This window comes from Gopherus evgoodei, chromosome 5 (genome assembly GCF_007399415.2).
Source record: "Gopherus evgoodei ecotype Sinaloan lineage chromosome 5, rGopEvg1_v1.p, whole genome shotgun sequence".
Classification (NCBI taxonomy): domain Eukaryota; kingdom Metazoa; phylum Chordata; order Testudines; family Testudinidae; genus Gopherus; species Gopherus evgoodei.
This window is the reverse complement of record NC_044326.1, coordinates 93,651,872-93,660,762: the sequence shown is the minus strand read 5'-3', so window position 1 is coordinate 93,660,762 and position 8,891 is coordinate 93,651,872. Positions and strand designations below refer to the sequence as shown.

The 8,891-nt window shown below is 41.1% G+C and overlaps 1 long non-coding RNA gene across 1 annotated transcript in view; it reads right to left on the bottom strand.

Annotated features, from left to right (window-relative positions):
* Window positions 1–1,503: 1,503 nt before the first annotated feature.
* LOC115652152 overlaps window positions 1,504–8,891 on the bottom strand; it is a 50,233-nt gene continuing 42,845 nt past the window's right edge. The window contains exon 6 of the long non-coding RNA XR_004000564.1: window positions 1,504–4,049. This is a non-coding gene — a long non-coding RNA (uncharacterized LOC115652152). The remainder of the gene's footprint in view (window positions 4,050–8,891) is intronic.

The window sequence follows — 8,891 nt, the reverse complement described above, 5'->3', positions numbered from 1 at the left end:
TAGTAATATGAAATACAGTGGAACTGATTGAACTCTGTGGTGCATACTTGGGTCTGCAAGGTCAGCTGCAAAGAGGGAAATTCAGCCATAGGATAGGCAAGTGTAAGTACTGACTCTGCCTTTTCCCTAGATTCTTCCAGTTAAGAGAAACTTAAGTTTATGACTTGGGCTCCATGGTAATGTGGAATGTGTTGTCTCACTCAAGAGTCAATTAGTGAACCAAAGGTACACCAGGTACAACTAAACAAGAAATGATAATATGAGATTTCAAAACAAATTCTCATCTGAAATCAGAATGAAAACTTTAATCTCAGTCATTTTACAAAAAAAGAATTCAGTTTGGGTCACTGAAATTAAACAGTTTGCTTTGATTTGATTTAATTATCTTAAACTCTAAACAAAGTATTTTTGAACCAGACAAGTAGATTTATTTTAAAAATAATTTTAAAACTTTAAAAAAAAGAATCAAGAAAAGTTTTGATTTAAGCAAATCAGATTTTTCTGATACAAAATGCTTTGTTAAAAATTCCTGACTAGTTCCAGTTGCAGTGATTTGTGCTGGGTTTCTCCAAGAAGTCTTTCCAGAACATAGCAGAACTGAATCCACTCCAATCTTCATTGTCCCTTTGGCAAGTCCAAAATATATCCCTGTGACCAGGGTCCCAGGTGGCCACACTGAGATTGCTCAAATCAGGGCAAACTGCAAAGAATGGGGCAAACCCCCAAACTCATAGTTATTCTAATACTTAGATCCACCAAGCTAGCAACAAAACAGCTTCTCCAATACCTTATGGTTACCCAGAAGCCAAAACACAGTTCCCTTAAAGCAACCCAGCCTGGCACTTCTACCCATTCAAATATGATGAGGATTACTGGAAACCATGTTCATTATATAAAATGGTTTTACCAGTCCCAAAGTACTGCACACATTACCTCACAGGTTAATGAATATTTCAGATCTTACTTAAATACATGCTTGCAGCCAATTTTTATTAACTAAACTAAAGTTTATTTACAAAGAAAAGAGAGAGAGAGAGAGAATTGTTTCAAAGATCACTATACATACAGCAATGAATACAGTTTTGAGGCCAGTATCATAGTAGAGGTGGTAAGCTTTAGTGTTGCAAAGAGTTCTTGGAACAGGCTTGAAGAGGTTTATGCCATCACTGGTTCAGTCTCTGGTTGCTCCCAAATGATTGGAAGATCCTCAGCCCCTTGGTTAGAATGCTCCCACTAGTATAAATCCATAATCCAGAGATTAGAGCAGGAAAGAGGCAAAATGGAGATGTCTCCAGGGACTTTCATAGCTTCTGCCCTGTGGAGGGAAACCCATTGTTCTAGTTTGTGGAAAATTAGAAATTACAAGATGGAGTTTGGAGTCACATGGACAAGTGTTGGCCACCGCTTCCCGTAGCTCCCATTGGCCAGCGCCAGTGAACTGCGGCCAATGGGAGCTGCAGGCGGTAGCTGTGAATGGTCAGTTTTCAATAAACTGTCTCGCGGCCTGCCAGCGCAGTACCCTGATGGGCCACAGGTTGCCCACCACTGCTTTAAGGGGCTTGCAAATGTCATAACAATCTCATCATGTGTCAATGAAAGTCTGTTGAGACCACACATTACAATGTCATGATGAAATGAAACAATGTCAATGCAAGTCTACAGAGTCCTACTCCTACTATATAACATTAATGTGACAAAATTAACTTTAATACAATTCTGTGGGAGCTACATTCAAAACACAATATACTGCTATTCCAAGACTGTCCAGATCATGTTAATATAAAAATTTGCAAACTTGCAATGATTATCACAACATTTTTAACTAAGCTATTATTCCTTTCTGTGTCATCATATACATTTGTCCTCCACTGAATTCTAGAAGATAAGACATATTACATACAGACTGGAAAACTGTACTAATGATATTTTCTATGCTTTTGTATTTTAATATAATCTACTTGTAGAGAAACAGAAAGTTTCATATTAGGATGATGTAGATATTTTCAGTATTTTCACTCAAAATTTATTTTCTGTACTCTTATAGTAAGGTCATTACTGTCAGTTTTTACATTCATCGTGCTTAGAAAGACAGTTGCATTGCTTTATTTGGACCCCAAGCTGCAAATTTCAGATCCATGTTTGAATCCAAACTTCATTCATGTTTGCAACAGACTTTTCTCTTCTATATACTTTCATATCCTTCCACTGAAATTTCTTTCATGTTAATGGAGTTACAGGAAGAATGGTTTGGTGTATTGTTTCAAAGTCTGTAGCTTTTGAAAAGCTTTCCCTTTTCAAACTCATGACTTTTAAATTGACATCAGTGCCATCCACGTGAAGGTCACATAAGCCTAATATTATAACAGGATGTATGTCAGTGATCAGTCCTCTGAGTTCCCTAATGCTCAGCCCCTAGACTCCATATATCAGAAAGACCACTATACTGGACATTGAGCTCGGTGATATGGTCTCAGGGTCAATCAGTCAAGTGCGATTTGTACAAAGAAGTACTAGTCAACTGGGCAGGCGGCTTTAGCAAATATTTGTTTTCTGTTTATTTTGACAAATCATAGGAATACAATTTAGAAAAAAATATCTATCATAGTAAAGTAAATTAGCTATCAATACAAGCTTTAAATAAAAAAAGGGGGGAAAGAGTCCTTTCATTAGTGCATTATATATCAAATCCTAAAATCAACTCATCACAACTTAGTGGGTTAATTTTTTAATAAGAACAGACAAACATAAATCTTACAAAAATTATATGAAATATATCTGTGAATAGGATTTCAAATGGAAGTCAGAGTGAGACTGTAAAATAAGAAATTGGGGTGAAATTCACCTACATGTAGAGAATTGTATGCTACTTAAACCCATTTAAAACTCTCAACAGGTGACTAAAGTGTTGTGTAGGTCTTGTGCCAGACCCTTCAATAAGGATGAATTTCATTCTCATAGGTAAGGGGGGAATGCCATTATTTGAAATGATGGGTATAATAGGTTCTCTCTTATATTTCTCATTCCACCCTGTTCTGCTCATTCCCTCTGAAGCCTCTGGCACTGGCCACTGTCAGAAAAAAGAATACTGGGCTAGACAGACCATTGGTCTGACCTAGAATGGCTATTCTTATGCCATAAAAGCACTGGGTATGAAACTTCAAAATGGAAGGGGAAGAAAGGCAGATTAGAAAGACAGCATAAAGTCAGAGTGGGACAAACTCTGATACTCCTCAGGTTGTGTAGCACCTGATTCCACAACTGATCCCATTGACTTAAATGAGTGGCTCACCCACCACACCTATATAGTCCTCACTCAGGAAGGAGAATGGTAATGTTGACCTTGCTGTGTTCTCTTTACAGGATGCAGGAGTACATCTGAGCCCAGAGCCCTGGCTGGGAGGTTATGAATAGCCTTAATTAAAGAGCTACACCAGCAGGCTAGGAAGATGGTACACTTTGGCCTGGCAGAGTGATGAGCTGGGGATCCACTCTTTCCTAGCTCAATGAAGTCCCTGAGTGATGACTCAGAGCTCTCAAGCTCTCTCTCCCAGTACTCACAATACTGGGGCCTGCAACAGAGCACAGGGTTGGGAAAGCCCCTTCCACTTGGCCCACCTGAAAAGCAGCAGTGACAGCAGCAACCAGAGTTGTGACTGAAGACACACATACGGTAGGGTATTTGTCTGAGAGAGAAGGAGAACATTAAACATGGTTTTATTTCTTACTATTTCTGTCAGAAGAGCAGAGCAAATGCACCCATTGGTGGGTGAGCTGGAATCTATTCTGGTTTTCACACCACCAACAGAATTGTTAAACTTAGCTGTGACTGCAGTCTTTATTTCTGTTGAGAATACCTGATCCAGAAACAAAACACTTTCAGATCCCAGGTGAGTTTACAGGATTGACAGTTAGAACAAGGTTTTCATTGTCAAAGCAGATTTGGGAGTCACTGAGAAACAGTAAACATGGAACTTCATGACACACTTTTTCCAGAGTAGTTTTTCCAGAGTAGAACTTCATTAAACAGTTCTAGTCCGCACTTCCACAGTCTGAAAGTATAAAGAAAGAAGGGGTTGATGAAAACTAGACAATCATGTGAAGCTAAGACTAACAGGTAACAGAAAAGAGCTCCATGTAGTTCTAAAGCTTGTAATTTTCATTAACAGAAGTTGGTCCAATAAGCTATTATTACCTCAACTTCTTTGTCTCTCAGGGCTCAGGAACCCTGTGAAGTGGGAGGGTGCCAGAGCACGGGCTCCAGACTGAACCTGGAAGTTTCATAGCAAAGAAAAATCTGCAAGCTGGCCTGTGCCAGCAGGCTTGGGCTCAGGGGCTGTTTCATTGTTGTGTAGACTTCCAGGCTCAGTCTGGAGCTTGGCCTCTGGCACCCTCCCATCTCACAGGGCCTCTGAAACCAGAAATCTACACAGCAATGAAACAGCCCCACGAGCCCACAGCCCCATCCCAAGTCAGCTAGCATAGGCCAGCCATGAGTTTTTCTTTGCTGTGTAGACAAATCTTGTCTACCCTTACCCAAATCTTGATACTGGTTTACTTTGTTTATTTGTCTATACCCAATTATTGCCTGGTTCTGCATTCATAATTACAGAATGTTTCAAAAAAAGTTTCATGCAAATTGACTGTGGGGTTAGGTTTTACTCTCTAAATGCTGTGCACTGCAGCTATTTGCTGCTCTCTTTTTAGTGTTCACACTTTCATCAACTGCAGTACTAGGGACGAGTCTTGCACAGACACGAGTATTTTTTCCTTCTATTGAATTCAATGGGACTACTCATATGAGCAGAGTTAATCATGTCAGTGTTTCTATAATTGGTCTTTTATTTTATATACAAGAGTAAATGCTTTACAATCTGAGCATATTTTTAGGTGTTTTCTTCAAAGCTCCATAAAATGTCTAAAGAAAAAAAAACCTTAAATATTAAGGGTTCCCAAAATCTTGATTTCTATTAATTGCAAAGGTTATGGAAGTTGGCTTTAGAAGAATAAGGTAATTCTATTTGTAGAAAAGACTTACATCACTGTATTTTATCAGCAAGGTTTCCAAGCAGGTTTCTCCTGAGAAATATTGTGCATATTAAGCAGATTGTCTCTGTTATAAATAGATATTTGTTCTAGACATTGCTAGCTGAACTATAAATTATCATGTTAAATGTGCTCACATAGGTCAAAAATTTTAAGTGGTAATTGTGTTCATATTTAAATTGAAACATTAATGAGTTCAATTATTTTTCCCTAAGGAAGAAGGAATTAGCATCTAAGAATTACTGGAAGAGTACAAAGTCCGAGTGAAATAGATTTTTCAAAAGTCAGGGAACAAATTACAAGAATTTGAGTTGTTAGGATGAACAAAGACCTGCACACTTTATAACACAAACAATTACAGCTAACAGTAAAAGATTTCAGTGTGTTCAAATTAGTTGTCAGGATACACATTTCAGACAAAAATGACATTTGCAAAAACAAAATATATACAAAACATTAAAATCTACTGAAGTCTTTAGATTTGTACATTATTGAACCAATGCACTTAAAGAAGAGTTATTGTCTTGTAAAGAGACTATCACAATCCAGGATAGAAACAGAGCTCTACATTTTGAAGAAAATGAGTATGTTGATTACATTTCTAATGAATACTCATCTGTAAATATTCCTCCAGATAAAGATTCCTAGAAATCAAATAGATCTTAACTTGATGTTACATCAGGTTTAACCAATAATGAGCATATAGCTAGCTCTGCTTATTCTTGTTTCCAGAAAATTGCCTTTCATAGAATATCAGGGTTGGAAGGGACCTCAGGAGATCATCTAGTCCAATCCCCTGCTCAAAGCAGAACTTTCCTATAAGCTATGTCAGGTGCTCCTCTTTGTATTGTATCTCAAACAGCTAATTAATTAACAACAGTTAAAACACTTTTGAAAGATATGAACCAAAGAAGTAGGCAACTATGGAACTTTATTAAGCTATAGAAAATTGGGAACTGGGTGCCCAAGCACATACAGGCAGCACACATAGCAATGCCTACAGTTAAGGCTGTCCAACTCTTTACATTATAAGATCCAGTTTTCAGTTCCTTATATTTTTGCTTAGAAATTTTCCAAGTCAGGTGTCTGCTACAGGATGGTGAAGTATTTATGTTTTTGTTTTAATTCTGTAAAAACAGTTCAGCTTCTCTCAGAAATGATGACTAAGTGCAAAGAAGTGGAGACACAGAAGTAGTCTTCGTACCTACTGGGTGCTTTACTGACTGGATTTTACCCCCATTTCTAGACTCGGGTCAGCTGTTCAGCCATTTAATGGTTCTAATATAATAATGACATAGATGAGCATTATCCATGTATTAGTGATAACGCAGGACATATCATTTCACTACTTCCCTATCAACTTTGCATACCTGTTGAACAGTAGAGGAGACACAGGAGAGCCCTGTGGTACCCTGCATGGCAAGGCCCTCACCACTACCCTTTGGATTCACCCCACAATCATAATTGTCTCAATCCCAGTGAGGAACACTGCCATGACAGCAGTATGATCAATGTTATCCAGGCCAGCTAACAATTCTCAGGAAACCTGATTGTAACCTCTTGGGGGCCAGGACTGTCTTCATTCCATGTTTGGCAAAGCACTGGCCACATTAACTAAAAAAAAAAAAGACAATTTTTTTTCTCCGTCACTTGTGGTTACTGACTCAGAAAGCCAGTCCATGTTCTAAAGCATAATATCTGATTGACCAGTGTTAATGAAATCAGGTATAGCCCAAGTGCCCCTGCCATTTGAACAATCACTTCCTTAACTGAAGGTGGCATCTTGCCCTGCTATGGGGAGGCACTGGAAGATTAACTGTCTCTCCACGAGATTTTGCCAGCTAGGAGAGGTATGCCTTTAATTTGAGTACGGTAGCCTGAAGTTCACCCAGCATCTACAGAATTTCAGTGAGTGATACTGGATATAACTCAAGCAGAGAAAATCCCACATTTCCCATTTTTAAGAACTGGCTCTACTGCCAAAGAGATTGACTCTGCCTAATCTGCACTATAAGAAATTATTCATTCTGTCATCTTTTGATAGTTTCTTCTTTTATAAATATTATTTATTTTGCTTAATTAAGTATTGATGGTATGTTCTTCACTCTAGAAGGAAAAGAGCTGAGAATCTGATCAGAGACAAGACAAAATGGAAGACATAACCTAGAGTGTTAATTTGGACATTTTTTCCCTTATATTGTATTTTGTGAGTTAGAAGAGTGTTTGAGGGATATGGGTTAGAGTCTGTGTGTCTTTCAGAGAAGTCAGTCTGTAGGTGATAGTAAATGAGAAAAGGATTGACATTAGGTGCACTAGTACTAAAATGGTCATTATCTATATCGGGCCTGCACAACTCGTAAGGCCTGATATAGGGGCCACATTACTCTAAAGAAAACAGCTGAGGACCGAAAGCTCCCGGCCCTGCAGAAACACCCCCCCGAGCACCTCCCAGCCCCGCAAAAACACCCCACTCCAGCGCCGCCCAGCCCTGTAGAAACAAACCCTCCTTCCCCAGCACCGCCCCACCAAAACAGCTGTGGGCCAAAAAGAAAGGTTGGGGGTGGGGAGGTGATATTTTATTTTAAATCAGCCAGGGGTTCCCAGCTGAAGAGGTAGCTGGGAGCCCTCAGGGGCAAATTAAAGGGCTCAGGGCTCCGGCAGCTGGGGGAACCCGGCAGGGACGGCTCTAGGTTTTTTGCTGCCCCAAGCAAAAAAAAATTTGGCTGTCCCCCGTCCCAGCCCTGGGCTCCGCCCTGTACCTCCCTGCTGCCCCAGTCCTGGGCTCTCCCCCCACCCACCCACACACACACCCCCTGCCGCACTAGCACTGGGCTTCCCCCTTTCCTCCCCACCAGTGCCCTCCCCCCACCCTGCTGCTGCCCCAGCCCTGGGCTCACCCCCCCCCCCCACCTCCTGCTGCCCCAGCCCTGGGTCAATGGTAACTCACTCCCAGGGCGGATCATTCAGCAGGAATTTTGGATGTGCACAAAACACAGACAGGATTGGTTCCCATATGGTTACAGAGCTGCAGTAAAGTGGATCAATTTTCAGCATGTGTGATTGGAGGATATCTGGATGCATATTATCAAACTGTCCTCCATAAATGAGGAAAAGCTGAGGTGCCTTTATTATTCTTTTGTTCCACTCTTTCTTTCTATGGGGAATTTGCCAATGCAATATCACTGTCTTCCTTTTAAACAAACAAAAAGGCAAGGGCCTTGAAAATAGCAATTCCAGTCCTAATAAGCATTTCTTGCTCAATTTTATCCTACTTTTTCTACAGCAAGTTACAGTGGATCAGTATATTTGATTTGGGAGAAATGAAGTAACAACTGCCCAAATTGAGCTTGAGCACTCCTGAATTTTGAGGTGTTCAAATCTGGAAGACAGGTGCTGGGAAGGGGGTGGGACGTTGTGGGCTCAGCGGGGGAGCATGGCAGCAACATGTCTGGACCTGCATGGAGCCAGACATGCTGGTCTGAGTGGCATGGTAAGGGGGCTGGGGGTTGGAGAAGGGGTAGGGGGTTCCAGGGGGCAGTCAAGGGACAGGGAGCAGGGGGGGTTGGATGGTGGGTTCAGGGGGGCAGTCAGGGGACAGGCAGCAGTTTGATAGGCATGGGAGTCCCAAGGTTTATCAGGGCACAGGTAGGGGGCAGTTGGGGACAAGGAGAAGGGAGGCTTAGATAGGGGCTGGGGTTCCAAAAGGCAGTTATGGGCAGGGGTCTCGGGAGGGGGCAATCAGGGGACAAGAAGCAGTGGCATTTAGATAGGGGTGGGGGGTCCTGGGGGGCAGTTGCGGCAGGGGTCCGGGGAGGGGGCAATCAGCGGCTGTGGGCTGGGATTTAAAG